This window comes from Chrysochloris asiatica, unplaced genomic scaffold (assembly GCF_000296735.1).
Source record: "Chrysochloris asiatica unplaced genomic scaffold, ChrAsi1.0 scaffold00075, whole genome shotgun sequence".
NCBI classification, from domain to species: Eukaryota; Metazoa; Chordata; class Mammalia; order Afrosoricida; family Chrysochloridae; genus Chrysochloris; species Chrysochloris asiatica.
Window position 1 is genome coordinate 5,775,189 of NW_006408593.1, and position 17,068 is coordinate 5,792,256.

A 17,068-nucleotide genomic window follows, 5' to 3' on the forward strand; every position below is an offset into this window, starting at 1 on the left:
GCAAGAACAAGCAAGGGAGCAGACACACCACAGAAAAATGCCTCGGGAACCTCGAAGCAAAGGTGGACAATACACTTTGTCAGTTTTGTTTTGTTCAGATCTTTTTTTGTGATTGTTGGTATCTGTTCACTGGCCCCCCACTGTTTGAGCACCTCCATTCTGGTGACTAGAGGGGGTGCCTGAGTGAGTGGACACCTCCCGCCACCACCATGGTGGGTTCTACTGCCACGCATGTGCACAGATACTCTCAGCCCAAGCGTTGGCCCTGAACTATTTCTTTTTAATACAGAAAAGGCCAGAACAAGGGGTGAGGAGAGGGAAAGAGAGTTTAAAATCAAAACAGGCCAAAAATTAAATTAAATCCTGAGGTATGGTGTAATAACCAACAGTGGCATCTTGAAATCTATCAGATAGCTTTGAAGACAAGAAGTTGAAAGAGGACGTTAAAGTCATACTCAGATTAGGCTACAGATTTTGTTTGTTTGTTTTTCTCTGCCACCTCTCCCTTTTCTGCGATTATAGACTATGGTATCCAATCTACTTTTTGTTGTTGTTGTTTAACTTGTTTTTGTTTTTTTGTTTTTTTTGCTGTTGCTGTTTTGCTGTTCTATACTCCCACTCCACCTTTGGGGGACTCTTTCTCTCCCTATATTACCCAATAAGAGACAGCAACTGCTACCATATAGTCAAGATACAATCACACTCTATAAAACAACAAAACCCAGGCAAGAACCATTGCAAACTGCCATATACCAGGGAGGCAGACAACACCTGTGAAAGTTACTCTGAGTAAATCAATAAGAAGGATGAAAAGGGAAGCACACATCCTGATCACATCTACCTGGAAGCAATCAGAAAGCATAAAAATACCAAAACACATACTCAATTAAGTATTAAGGCCACAGATAAACACTAAACATGTCCAAGAAGCCAAAGCAGATGACCATATCAGCACATGTCCAGAAACAAGATAAAATGTCTGAGACAAATGAATGACCAAGGGATAGACATGGACTACATTCTGGAAGGACAGCAGGCCTTGGAAGAAATTCAGAAAAATTATTATAAAATGTTTCAAAACACTTTACAGTAGAGTTGAGAAAAATAAGGAATAAGTCAGGAAAGTGCTACAGGAACAATCAAATATGATAGATACAGTATTGGAAACAATTCAAAACCTACAGAAAGAGGTCCAAATGAACAGTAATAAAATATGAGAACTAGACAATACATTGAAAAGGCAAAGGAGTAGAATAGAAGAGATGGAAGACAGAACCAGTGAGCTGGAAGACAAATCTCTCAATACCACTAAGATAGAAGAACAAACAGAAAAAAGGATGAAAAAATCTGAAAGTCTAAGATTCATGTTGGACAACATGAAGAGGAATAACTTAAGAATTATTGGCATTCCAGAACAGGAAGAATCACACAAGTCCACAGAGGAAATAGTTGGAGAACTGCAGGCAAAAAATTTCTCTAACATCCTGAAAAGTGAAAAGATATACATACAAGAAGCTCAATGAACCCTAGGAAGGATAGACCTCAAAAGAAAATCACCGAGACATACCATAATCAGGCTCTCCAAATTCAAAGATAAGGAGACACTCCTGAAAGAAGATAGGGAAAAGAGGAGTGTTACATACAAAGGCAAGGAAATTAGATTAAGCTCAGATCTCTCAGCAGAAATCATGCAAGCAAGAAGGCAATGGGGAGACATATATAAAACCCTGAAAAGAAAAACAAAAACAAAAAACTGGCAACTAAAAACCCTTCATCCAGCAAAGCAGTCAATTAAATATGACGGTGTAATCAAAACATTCCAGGATAAACAGAAGCTAAGAGATTACACCAAAGGCAACCCTGCAATACAAAACATCTTAAAGGAAGTTCTGTGGACTGCGAACCAACAAGAATGGATAACAGCCAGAGACTGATATACATGGCAGCACCTCCCAGAACTAAACGGACAGATGGAAGAGTCGAGAACAGAACAAAATTATAAGAACTCAGAGAATCTGGGAGGTCAGTCTATGACCAAAACCATTACAATATAAAAGAAGGTAAACATGTAGGAAATGAGATCCAGATGGTGAGATTACAGGATAAAACAGACTGCATTAAATGGAGGGAAAATTTAATGGACTATCAGTTAACCTCAAAGAAAATGAACACTTCAAACATACCAAGAAAATGAAAATCTAAGGAGAACATGGAAACAGTAGCACTATGAAGAAACTCACAGTAAAGAACACAAAAAGCATGAACTTAACAAAGGAAGACACACAGAACACAGAAAGCAACAATATCACAAAAAACAAACAAACAAACAAACAAATATAATGGCAGCAATTAATCCGTACCTATCAATAATTACACTGAATGTAAATGGATCTAGTGCACCAGTTAAGAGATGGAGGCTGGCAGAATGAATAAAAATATAAGATCCTTAAATATGCTGTCTGCAAAAGACACATCTCACACACGAAGACAACAAGTGATTAAAAATCAAAGGATGGAATAAAACATACCAAGCTATTTGCAATAAAAAAAACAAACAGGAATGGCAGTACAAATCTGATAAAATCAACTTGAAGGCAAACACCAGCATAGTAGATAAAGATGGACATTATCTCATGATTAAAGGGACAAATGACCAAGATGACATAACCATAATAAATATCTATATTCCCAATGAAAGAGCTCCAATATATATATAGCAAATTCTAATAGATTTGAAGAAAGAAGTAGACGAATCTACAATAATAGTGGGTGACTTTAATACACTGCTTTCAAAAATGATAGAACAACCAGAAAGAAACTTGACAAAGACACAGAAGAACTAAACAACACAATGAGCCAACTGGATCTCATAAATGTGTACAGAGTATTCAACCCAATGACAGCACAATACACATTCTATTCCAGTGCACATGGAACATTCTCCAGAATAGACCCTTCCTTAGGCCAAAAAATGAATCTCCTTAAATTTACAAATATCAAAATACTACAAAGCATCTTCTCAGACCACAATGCTATCAAATTAGGAATCAACAATTGGAAGACCAAGGAAATAAAGCCAAATATATGGAAAGCGAATAACACTCTGCTGAAATGTGGCTGTGTAGTAGAAGACATTAAACGTGAATTCACAAATTTCCTAGAAACAAATGAGAACAAAAAGACAACATACCAAAATCTTGGACATTGGATACCCAAAATGGGGGTGGCTACAAAGGCAAGAAGTGACTGGCTTACAAGCTTTCAAGAGGGAGCCTAGATGCAGAGGGCACAGAAAGTAGAATCTTCACTGAGTAGCATCCAATCTTTCTAGGCAGGGCTGATGAAAGGAGATGGGGATAGGTCTCTTGTGATACAATAGTGAATAATTGTTATCAGGAATGACTGTGAGGGTCGGGAATGTAAAGGTAGATGTTTTTTAGCAAAAGGAGAGGAGTGACTGACTTTGTAGTCTAGGATCGGAGGTCCCTGGGACCATCAAGGAAGAAGAGTGGAGAGCAGGACCCTACCCAGAGAAGTAGTGATGCCAGAAATGGAGGCAGAGATGGTGACGTGGAGAGATGGAGCAGCTGGGGACTTTAGACCCAGAGAGCAAGAGGGGCTGTGTGCTGATGACCAGGTGGCAGTCTTGCAGGGTATACCCTTTGGTTAGTTGATGATGCATGGAAGGGATTGTAATCATGGCAATGAAACAATATAGGATAGGTTGAATGTAAAGCTAATATTCTCCCATGTAAACTATCACATAATTCACAATAAAGCATTAGAAAAAAAAAAAAAAAAAAATTGCAAGGGCAGCATTTCCCTAAGGTAAAATTCAGAAGTATGGGGAAAGACGGTGGATTGCAATTAAGAATGACGTGGAGGAAATGGGATAAGTGATATTACATTCAAGGATTGCAATCATTGAAATGAAAAGAAGGGTGTGATTTGTTGTATGTAAAAATAATGATCTTCTCTGTATAACTTCACTCAATTCACAATAAAAAACTGGGTTCTTTTTCTTTTCTTTTTTAATGTAGCCCAAAGGGAAAACAAAAAAAAAAAAGGCAGCAAACTACACCCAGTTCTGACCGTCCACAACAAGAAGTAACAGATGGCCCTAATTGTCTCCACATCATTTGGATCATCCAGCTAGATAAATATTTAGCATGGTAGCTTCTCTTATTGCAATGGCGTCTTTGGAGTCCCCTAAAATCTTGGCCCATTATGGAATTGGATGGTGACATAATGTATCTATGTAATGACCAGAGCTGTTTCTTCAAGATGATTTTTAAATCTTCCTTGTTCAAAGGCTTTTGTATTTGCTAAATTCTATGAGTCATATCTTTTTTCCCTTTCAAGTTGGCCAACAAGAGAGGGTCTCTGTTATTGATAAGGCCAAGAGCTTCAAAAATAGGTCGGGTATCACAAAGGATCAAGACAACTGGTTTAAGGGAAAAAGAAATGCAAATTCACTGCTGGAAAGGTGGGTCTGGCTTAGCCCTGGCAGCAGCTGCTGAATAATTAGGGCCCAAAGGCCTTCATAAAGGTTATAAGCCTTGTTACTGTGGCTAACCAAATCTGCTTGAGTAATTTCCCTTTCGCTCTTGCAATTATGGGGTTTTAACTCACTAGGTAGCTGATTTTGTGGCATGTACATATTCGATATGTCGGGGAAATGAGCTTCCGGAGTTCCCCTCTGGACTGCTTTAAAGCAATAATCATAAATTCTCACTAAAGGGAAGCTTGTTCTTAGGAGAAGCAGTTTTGGGGGAGAGGGTGGAGGGAGAGGTGGGAAGAAGTGAGCAAACATTTCATAAGCAATGTATTACAAGACTGGACTGTATTCAGTAAAATATAGGAAAGCAATATAATATATGTTGTAATATAATAATGAAGTAATAAAGTATTATATAATACTGTATATTATAATATAAGGCAATGCACTTTTGTTTTTAAGTCATGTAACATACATTTAATTATCATTATATTTCTTGAATCTAAAAGTATGTGAAACAAATTCTATAAAATGACAGTTACATGCAATTAAAAAAATGAAAATGCTATTATTGCATAATTTTTTATGAAACATTTTGTTATGATTTGGGTGGAAGTTTATAGAGCAAATTAGGGTTCCATACAATTCATACACTTTTTTATGATCTTGATTGTAATCCACAAAGTAAAATCACTCTTTCTACTTCCTCCTGGGGTTTACTGCTTGCAGTCTTCCTTCCTCCCTGTCCCTATAGGCTTTCTGAGCTATATACCTGGACAAATGATTCCCTTCTGATGTCTCATGCTTGATTGTTATAAGGAGTGCATGCTTCTCTGTTATTATTTCTCACCTTATAAGCCTGACTGTTATTTGACTGGAGTCCTGGTGTGGCGCTGTAGGATAAGCACTGAACTGTTAACTGAAAGGTCGGCGATTCAAACACACCATCTGCTCCTCAGAAACCCTATACGAGTCAAAACTGACTCCATAGCACTAAGGAGCCATGCCGGTGCTCTAGGATAAGCACTGGATTGCTAACTGCAAAGCCGGTGGTTTAAACCTACCAGCCACTCTGAGTGAATACAATGAGACTTTCTGCTCCTGTTAAGATTTAGTCTTGGAAACCCTGTGCAAGGTTGTTATGTGTTAGAATAGAATTGATGACAGGGTACTAGATTTTGGTTTGTTTGAATGTTTGGCTGAAAGTTGAGCCATGGTAATGAATTTAGTTACAGTCTTGAAAGAACTTGTGTTTTGTTCCACATTTTTCTCCCACTCTATCAAAGACATCTAAAAAATAACTATGAATCTACAAGACACCTCATAACATGGTTGAACCTAGAGGACATTATACTGAGTGAATTTAGTCAATCACAAAAGGACAAATATTATATGACATCACTACTGTAAAAAGGCGGGGAAGATATTTACAAATAGTAAGAAACATTGTTTGTAAATTACCAGGGCTGGGAGGCAAAGGGAGAATAAATCACTGACTTGATGGTTGTTATTGTTAAGTGGCTTCAAGTTGGTTCCAACTCATAGCAACCCTGTATAGAGCTTCTGAGGCCTTAAATCTTCATGAGATTGCAAAGCTTCATCTTTCTCCCGAAGACAGGCTGGTGGGCATGAACTGTGGACTGTATGGTTTGCAGTCCAGTGCTTATCATATGGAGTTACCACACCTGACTTAAAGGTACACATACATTAACTTGGGTAAAGGAAAAGGCAATATTTAATAAGGAGAAAAACAGCACAAAATTGTCAAAGCAAAGAAAGACACAAGAATTAAAGGCAACAAAGGCAAATACTAATAGCTATGTAAGTCCTACAATAACAGTAATAACAATAATCTATGCACTAGTGGATAGTCACTTTAACTGAACAAGGATGGGATGACAAATAGGACTATGCACAAATACACATAGGCTTCAAGAGGATATTTGTATACATGCTTGTATGTGTTGCAAATACATCTATGAATATACTACAGCCTACAGGATTTCATCTCTTGTACTTTGGACATAGTATCAGAGGGGACCTGTTCCTGGAGAAGGCTATCATGTTTGGTAGAATGGAGTGTTGAAAAAAAGGAGAAGATCCCCATTGAGATGGATTGGCACAGTGGCGGCAGCAATGGGGTCAGGGGTAACAACAATTGTGAGGTTGGCGTAGGGCCAATTGGCAATGTTTTGTTCTGTTGTGTATAGGGTAGCTAAGATTGCACCTAACAACAACAACACCGGGCACAAGAATTCCTTGTGTGGTACTCTCGGATCAGCACTAGACTGTAGACCAGATGGTCAACATTCAAACCCACCATCTGCTTCTCTGAAGCCCTATACAGGATTCCTGTGAGTTGGAACTGACTTGACAGTACTTAACAGCAACAACAGATTATAAAGCCATAAAAACTTTTTAGCCATAACCAGATGCATTGAGAGAGTGAATTGTTAGACATCGGGACTCAGAGCCATAGTCCCAGTACACTCCAAGTTTAATTGACACAACACAGGCCACCAAGAAAATGTCCTACATTCTACTTTAATGAATAGTTAACTGGGAAGAGTAAAGGCTTGTGAGCAACCATCTAAGGTCTAACTCTTGGTCTCTCCCCATCTGGAGTGAAGAACATAAAAGATGCAAGGAAGCAATTAGTCCAAATGACTAAAGGACAACATAAACCCCAGCCTCTTAAATTCTGAGACCAGAAGAACTAAATGGGGCCCAACTTCTACTGCTAATCACTGAGGAAGTGATTATATTGATGATCATTACTATTGCTGTTAAGAGTCATGGTGTGGTGCTGTGGGCTCATGCGTCAGACTGCAAAGTCATTTGAACTGCAAGGTCAGTGGTTTAAGCTCACCAGCTGCTCCTTGGAAACCCGATACAGGGCTGCTATGGGTCGGAACTGACTCAACAGCACTTAACAACAACAACATGAATTAGAACCAACTCAATGGCACTTAACAACAACAAGAAGCAGCTAAAAATGAACTTAGAATTGCTACTGTGTTGGTAGTTATAGCATCAGAAGGCTGTTGGTGGTGAAAGTGTGTTTGCATTTCTACAAATTTTACATTTTATATCAACAAATTCTTTTGTTTGAGTAGACAAGAGATCGATTTGAACAAACAATAATCTCTGAAGTTAGATGTTTAAATAAAAGGGTAGAATTAGTATATATATATATCTATATATATATATATATTTTTTCACCCTAACAATCCCAATAGGTATGCTATTGTTAAATTCTGTTGAGTCTGTTTTGATTCATAGCAGCCCTGGACAGTTTCTGAGGAGTGACTGGTGCGGTTAGCAGTTCAGTGTTTATCCTTCACCATACCAGGACTCCCACAATTCCAAACAAAGTCTTTCTTCTTGTTGTTATAGTTGTTAGTGTTGTCAAGTAGCTACAGGCTCATAGTGACACTCCATATGGTTTATGAGGAGTGACAGGTAGGTTTGATCTTCCAATCTTGTTACTAGCAGTCCAGTGCTTATCCTAGAATGCCACTCCAGGACCCCAAATATATCTTAATAAATTAAAATAAAATACTTATGGAACTCGTACAGAGTGCGTTTTTCTGTTGGTGAAAACTAAAAGGGTTTATGTTGATTAACTGAGTATCCTGTTGTTCAGAGACTTGGCTCAGGTTGATGCTAAATTAGGTTCTGAAGAATTCTAGTCAGCATACCAGCAGTCATCTGAGGGCATGGGGGATTCTGGGAATCAAAAGTTGGAGTTAAAGAATTTGTCAGTGCTTTCCAATATGACCTGACATAAAAGGTTAATAATAATAATCTTTGATGTAGACGCTATTTCTAAAATCTTATGTAAAGTGTGAATTAAAAGTTCTAAAAATACTATAATTCTGAACCAGTGTAGATGCTATGTGCACGCTGATTCTAGATAAGTCCTCCAGTTCCCTTCCTCTCCGATGGGCCCACTGATCTGAATATTGCCCTAAGTTCTTCCTGTATAGAATTTCAGAAGCCAGTCATCACAATAGGCCAAATAAACTTCCTAACGTAAAGACAAGTTTCCTGTGCCACAGAATGCTCATATGAATAAAACATCTGAAGGAACTACAGATAGGGAAATGACAAGGTTGTGGCACTAGGGAATCATATTAAAAAGTTTCTGGCACAGAAAGGATCTCTGGTGGCACAGTGAGTTAGGTGACTGTTAACCGAAAGGGCAGTGGTTTGAGCTACCAACCACACCACTTTTGAAAGATGCAACAGTCTGCTCCAAAAATTATTTACAGCCTCAGAAACCCCATGAAACCATTCCTCTCTGTTTGTAGCATTGTTATGAGCTCGAATTGACTTAATGATAATCAGAGTTTTTGACACAGAAAGCTTATCTTTAGAAGTAGACATGTCTGTGACTGAGCCAGCTTGCTTAAAAAATTAGATTCAAGTCAGAGATAAGTAAAAGACTTCAGAGTCTCCAGCTAATTGTAGTTGATCAAACAGAGGTTTGGGTTCATGACTCTGCTCCTATAGAAGTCCTAAAAGAGTAGAAAGGAGTATAGATAAATAGCTAAAGGTTCAAATGCAAGTAATAGTCATATGTGAACTCTGACCACTTATTTCTTGATTGACTTGAACAAGTTATTTCATTTCTAAAACCTCAGGTACCATCAACTGCAACATGTCACTAGTAATAGAACCTATATTACATGACAATTTTGAAGATGGAGAAACTGTACATAACATTCTTTCCATAGCATTTAGCATAAAATAATAGTCCACGATATTAGTTATATTGTTACTGTTATCCTCACTACTATAAAAAGAGTCTTGAATACAGTACATAAGCACACAGGAGCTAATGTTCTGAAATTCAGGGCAGAACATGTTGAGCATAATATTCAAGACTGCTATAGATATTTTGATTTGAAACTGGGTAGAACAAGAGTGTAGGGCCTTCTTTTGGATTTATAAACTTCTAGGGACTAATACAGGAAGGCCTCTGTTCCATTCCACCCATTTTCTTTTCATTGTTTAACTAGTTAATCAAATGGGCATGCATATGATTGCATTTGGCTCCTCCTTCTATATGAAACCTTCCCTGATAAGTCTACTCAACTTTGATTTCTTTCTTGTCTGCCATGGTGGTAATTGGAGAGAATATTCTCACACATTGAATTTACCTCTTCATCACAGTTCCTTTCCTGGTCTCATGTACATCTTGCCTTATTAACACATCTATTAAATTCTTACAGGTCAGGGTTATTGCTTTATATTTCCTTCGGCCTTCCATACCATCTAATTAGCATCTTCTGGAAATACTCTAAGACATATTGAATTTGAATTCCTTTATACTTCCTTTACTCTGCTTTTATTTTAGACCTGTTCCCAGTTGAATTTCAACTACATGCTTTCAGGATATTATTTCCATATCAGTATGCATTGCTCTAGTGATGCCCTCATCAATGCTAGTTCACAGTTACTGCTTAGCCTGTGACTGTCCCCAAATCCCATAGTCATCAAATATGTTTCTTTTGCTCTTTTTTCATTGCTAAATATTGCCTTTATTATATTCATAAATTATTCAGTGCATGGTCTGTTTTGATATCTGTTTTTTTAGTTTGTCACAATATAGTTATGCTATAAAATGTTTTCTTTTATCATTTGGGAAAAGTGATGATGATTATGCAGAGAGTATCATAATTATTTTTTTCATGAATTTGCACATTTTTAAATTAATTAAAGTTTTTAATCATTGTTTCTTGTCACATAAGTCACAGACCAAACTTGATTAGTTATTGACCATGCATTAATTTGGAGAAACAGAGATTTCAATCCACAAGAAGCATGTGTCTAGGTGAGATATATATATATATATATATAAACTTAACTTAAAAAAAAAATCTAATGAATCAAGTTTTATTGTGACTCATGTGGAAAATAGAGAGGAGTAATTAAAATGAAAGAAAATCTCAGAAAATATCCTACCTAGAAATAGCCAGTATTTTATTTTGAACCAACTTTAGACTTACCCAAAAGGTGTGAAAATTGTTCAGAGAATGTTCATCTATCCCTCAGCCAATTTCCCTGAATGATAGTATTTTCACAGTCATACATGATCAGAAACACGGAATTACCATGAATAGAATACTATTAACTTTTTGGCTGCTACCTTTTTTACTAGTGACCTTTGTTTTTGCAAACTATTCAGACATTTTCCTAGACCACATAAGAATGGAGGTAAAGAATGTCAAACTAACAGTAATCAAGCACTATTTCTCTAAACACAAGCCCATATGAAGAGTAGAAAGAACTACATTAGCCTCTTACAGATTTCTCACCCACTCATTCAGTTTCTTAGTTATCTAGAGTTGGATAATAGAAACATACATATACATAAGGGGGTCTCAAAACATTTTGGAAAAAGTAAAATTAAAAGATAATTTAGGAAAAAAAGATAACTTAGAAAAAAAGGAAATTTTTCATGAGTTTTAATACTTCTCATATGTAAATGCACATACACGTATACATACCATATGTCTACACAAATAACCAACACTTCTACATTTCATTGCTAATGTTCTAATATTAGGGGATTTTTGTAAATGTGCTTTTTTTAAAAAAATAGCAACATACAGAAAAAAAATTCCTGGCATAGTGACCTACAAAAATACCTTTTGGGGGAAGGGAATGGTTGGCAAAGAACCATAAAAATGGTATGTTATTTGCATAAAAATAGACATGCATGTATTTGTGTATGTATATATCTAGAGAGAAGGTTAAAAGGTTTTTTAATGTGGGTTTTTTTTTTTTTTTTTTGTCTATATAAAATAAGAGAGAGTTTCAAAAAAATTGTGGAAATCTGCAATTAACAGAAAATTTAATTTGCCCACAAAGTGTTTAAAGCTCCCTTATATATACTATGTCCTGGTGGCACACTGAGTTAAGTGTTAGGTTGCTAACTGCAAGATCAGTGGTTCAAATCCACCAGCTACCCCAAGAAAGATAAAACTGTCTGCTTCCATAAATATTTAGTCTTAGAAATACTAGGGAACTGTTTCATTCTGTCCCGTAAGTGTTATTATGAGTCACAATTGTCTCCTTGGAAGTGGATTATATATATATATATATATATATTTGTGTGTCTGTGTGTATTAAATATATAATATGTAGAGAGAAGGTTTAAGGTCTACAATATATAGTTGTTAAGTGTTGCTGAGTTGGTTCAAAACATAGCGACCATGTATAAGGTTTCCAAGGACCAGGTGGTGGGTTTGAACCTCTGACTTTAAGGTTAGCAGTCCTATAGAGCCACATCAGTACTCTTATGCAATATAGTGGTGGTGGTGGTGGTGTGCTGTGGAGTCATTTCTGACTAATGATGAGGCTGTAAATATTAAGATGAACAGAAATTCTCATTGTTCTGCCAAGTGTCTAGAAGACACACATAACCCTCTAAGTTACCACGGCTCTGTAAACTACATAGTGGTGGTGGTGGTCACATGCCATAGAGTCTATTTCAAATCACAGTGATTCGGTCTAGGGTTTCCCAGGCTGTAAATCTTTACTGGAGTAAAAAGCCTCATCTTTCTCCTCCAGAGTGGCTGGTAGATTCAAACTGCTGACCTAGAGGTGTACAGTCCAACTGAACCACTTCATATTATATAGTAGTCCCTCAGGTCATCTGCAGTCTGAAAATTATAGTCTAATGATAAGTTACAATGCCCATGCCATTCATTTCACATAGCTTCTATTACAGTATATTATTCTATTTCATTATTAGCTACTGTTATTAATCTCTGTGGTACCTAATGTATAAATTAAACTTTATCATAGGTATGTATGTCCTGGTGTAGCACTGTCGAAGAAGCACTAGACAAAAGGTTGGTTTAAATCACAAGATCAACACTTCAACCTCACCAGCCACTCCTTGGAAATGCTATGGAGGGTTGCTGTGTGTCGAAACTGACGTGATAGCATGTAACAACAATGACATCATGTATGTACAGAAAAAAATAATATATATGGGGTTTGGTACTATTCATAGTTTCAGACATCCACTAGGTTTTGGAACATATTTCCTGTGAATAATTGGTGTATTGGTGTGGCACTATAGAATGAGCACTAGACAACAAGGTCACTTTGAATCATAAGGTTGGCAGTTCAAGGTCACCAGCTGCTCCTTGGAAATACTACATATGATTGTTGTAAGTCGGAACAAACTAGATGGCATTAACAACAATAACAACAAAGGGAGACTACTGTATATCACAGAAGCGCTCGTGGCTCCACAGCATACAAAAAGAACTTTGAACCATAATGTTGGTGGTTTGAACTCACCAGCTGCAATGCATGAGAGAGATGAGGTTTTCTGCTTCCCCCAAAAAATCTAAGGTCCCAGAAAACCTAGACAGGGTTGCCATGAGTAGGAAACTGATGCCACAGCACTTAACAATGATAATCATATAACACAGAATCTTGGTGTGGTGCTGTAGGCTAAATTCAGGACTCTTACCCACAAGGTTGGTGGTTCAAATCCACCCGTGGCTCCTTGGAAACCCTATGCAAAGTTGCTACAAGTTGGAGTCAGCTCGACATCATTAAACAATAATCATAACACAGTAGTTGTAAAATAGGATCAAAAACAGGAATGGTTATGAGGATGGTGCAGGTTTGGGTAGGATTTTGTTCTTTTGTACAAAGATTGCTATGAGCCAGAACCAATTTGAAGTTATGTAACAAGTGTACAAATGTGTTCATGTGTGTGTGTATGTATAGTCACACCTTAGAGATATTGGGAGTTTAGTTCCTGACTACTGCAATAAAGTGAATATTGTGAAAAAGTGAGTCACAGAGTTTTTGGTTTTCCATGACATATAAAAGTTATGTTTACATTATACCATAGTCTACTAAGTGTACAATAGCATTATGAGAATGTTTGAAATATTATGACAATTACCAAAATGTGATCTCCAGACAAGGATTGAGCATGTACTACTGGGAAAATGGTGCTGTCGTCTTACTTCACAGAGGGCTGCCATAAACCTTTTATTTGCAAGAATAGCAAACATCTTCAAAACACAATAAAACGAAGCACAATAAACAAGATGTGTTGCTGTTAGGTGCCATTGAGTCAGTTACCAATCAAAGTGACTCCATGTACATCCTAATGAAAAACTGCCTGGTCCAACGTCATCGGCACGATGATTCACATGTTTGAATCCATCATTGTTGCCACTTTGCCAATCTATCTTTCTGAGGCTCTTATTCCTTTTCTCTGACCCTCCACCTTATCAAGCATGATGTCCTTGTCCTAACTGACAACACATCCAAAGTACAAGAGATGAAATATCTCCATTGTTGCTTCAAAGTTGTAGCAGCAGTAGTAGTAGTAATGTGCCATCAAATCATTTCTGACTCATAGCGACCCTGTATAGGGTTTTCAACAGTGGGTGATGGGTTTGAACTGCCGACCTTGTGGCGGACCTGTTCTATGCTTATCCTATAGTACCAAACTTCTTCAAAACTGATATGTTTGTTCTTCTATCAGTCTATGGTATTCTCAATATTCTTCATCAACACCATAATTAATTGTCCAACTGTTGCATGCACATGTGGTTATTGGAAATACCCTGGCTTAGGTCAGATGTATTGCAGTTCTCAAACTGACATCTTTACTCTTAAGCACCTTAAAGTGGTCTTTTATAGCAAAGTTGCCTGATCAAATGCAGTACATCACTTGATTTCCTGACTGCTGCTTCTGTGAGCATTGATTATAGATCCAAAGTAAAATAAAACCTGTGAAAACTTCAGTCCTTTCTCTGTTTATCATAATAGGGTTCAATTGTGAGGATTTTCATTTTCTTAACATTGAAGTGCAATCTAAACTGAAGGCTATATTCTTTGATCTTTTAAATGATCATTGTTCATATGTGATGTTCTTGATGTCATCAGATAACTCCTTTGGTCTTTGGTCATTAGTGGTCAATGGCTCAAATCTATTCTTGAAACGGTCTCTAAATTCAAGGGGGCTATACTCAAAATTATATTTTGACTCTCATTGACTGCCTTTACTTTTTTTTCAGCTACAACTTAAATTGCAAATGAACTATCAACTCTTGTCCTTCTTTTGGCAGATGATGCTGAACTTCTCCATTGTCTCTTTCCACAGATGCAGTTTACTTGACTCCTGTCTATTACATCCAATGAGATTTGTTGAAAATCATATTTGAAATGAATTAACCACTGATCTTGAAAAATCCTATCAGGCAATCTCCGGCATCATTTCTATGTTTTCTAATTATTGATTCTTTGTCTTTGACTTTAGTATACACATTTCCATCACCAGTAATTATTCATGCATCTTGATTGCATGTTTGCTCAATTTCAAACTGCAGGAGTTAGTAGGACCTTTCAGTTTCATCATTGTTGCCCTTAGTTATTGTTTAGAAAATTTGAATAATAATCATATTAACTGGTCTTCCTTGTAAGTATATGAATATTATCCCACCACAGACAGCATTGTGCTTTAAGATAATCTTGAAATGTTCTTTTTGATGATGAATGTGAGATCCCATTCTTCTTCAGTTTGTTATTCAAAACATAGTAGACCACTGTGAAGTGCCAGTGAGTCAGCTGGACTCATAGTGACCCTATATAGTATAAGGAGTGGCTTGTAAGTTTGAACTTCTGACCTTGAGATTAGCAGTCCAGTGTTTATCCTACAGGACCAAACCAGAAGTCCTTTAATAGACCATATGATTATCCAATTCAAAATGTACAATACAAATACAGTTAAGCTCAACAATACCTAGGATGTTGATAAGTGCTTCAATTAATTTTTCATGACTTCTCATTTTCCTATTTGAAGACATTGCATATTCCATGTTCTCATTATGAATGGATGTTTGAAGCTGTTTGTTTTTATTTTGAATTATGGTACATGAATAAATGAAGGTCATGGAAGCTTTGCTCCATCCATGTTATTAAGGTAGACTCTAAGCAGGCAGTCTGTCTGCAGTTGTATTTTGAGTATCTTCCAACCTGAAGGGCTCATCCTCTACCTCAATATTACCAATGTTCCCTGATACTCAGAAGGTTTCAATGGCTAATTTGAGAAGTTGTCTACATTTTCCTTCTTCCTATTCTGTCCTAGTCTCTACTGAAACCTCTCTACCATGAATGAACCAAGTGATATTTGAAATGCTGGTGACATAGCTTCAAGCATCACAGCAACATGAAAAACTGAAAGATGAGTGATTATTTCCTGTTAGTATTAGAATATAGGCAAAAGATCCTTTAATATAGCCCACAAGCCTTTCTGGATCTTGGTCTGACTCAGTGTAATTGTTTCACCAGACCCTGCTCCCTCTTAAGTTGTATGGATAAATCAAAAAAGTATACTTTATTTTCTTCTTGTCTGACACTCTCCCTTCTATTCCAGCACTCTTATGTACACTGTTTTCTCTGTCTGCATTATTTTCCTCTGGCTTCTTATCTGGTTTATTTATCTACATCTTGGATCATTAAGGAAACCTGTACATCTTTGTTTATGTTTCCTTTCTAGAATTATGTTTTTGTTTTCATGTAAACAATGGGCCAGTAAATTGAATTAATATAAGCTGATAAAATATTGAAGCTATAAAAGACTTCATTTTACTTGGATCCACAATCAACACTCAGGGAAGCTGCAGTCAAGAAATCAAATGACACATTACATTAGACAAATCGACTTCAAAACACCTCTTTAAAGTGCTTAAGAGCAAAGATGTCAGTTTGGAGACTAGGCTCTGCCTGACCCAAGTCCTGGTATTCTCAACCACCTCATATACATGTGAAGGTTGGGCAAAGGATAAGGAGGACTTTTGAAGAATCAATGCATTTGAATGATGGTATAGACAAAGAATGTTGAGCCTACCATGGATTGCAGGAAAAACATTTGAATCTGTCTTGGAAAAAGTACATCCAGAATGCTCCTTAGAAGAGAGGATGGTGAAACTTAGTCTCTCATACTTTATACATGTTATCATGAGGGATCAGTATTTGGAGATGGACATCATGCTTGGTAAAGTGGAAAGTCGGTGAAAAAGTGGATGATCCCCAGTTTCATTCTCTTGTATATAGGGTCTCTGTGAGTCAGGATTGACACAATGGCATCCAACAACAGCAGCATTGTATAAAGAAGTATGATTAATATTTATATCTTCTCTTATATTGGATTTCATGGAGAGTAGGAAATCTTGGCTGGCTTTTTACACCAGTCTCACCAGTCTCTAATAATGCCTGGCACATCATGCATATTCAAATTACTTTTAATTAGAATAATGAATGAATAAATGAATGTGATATATGTAATCTATTGCTGTGCATTTCAAACTGTCTATGGTGAAAGACTAATCTTTTTTTCCTAAGGCTTTTGAGAATCATTTTGTAAAAAGAAAATTACCACAAAAATATTACATTTCTCTAAGTTTCTAAGTGCTTTCATTTTATATACTCAAGTCATCACTGACAGTAATCAAGAGTTGACCAAATTGTGCCAGTTCACAGAATAAACTTGGAATACTAATAACAAAGACATCTTCCTAA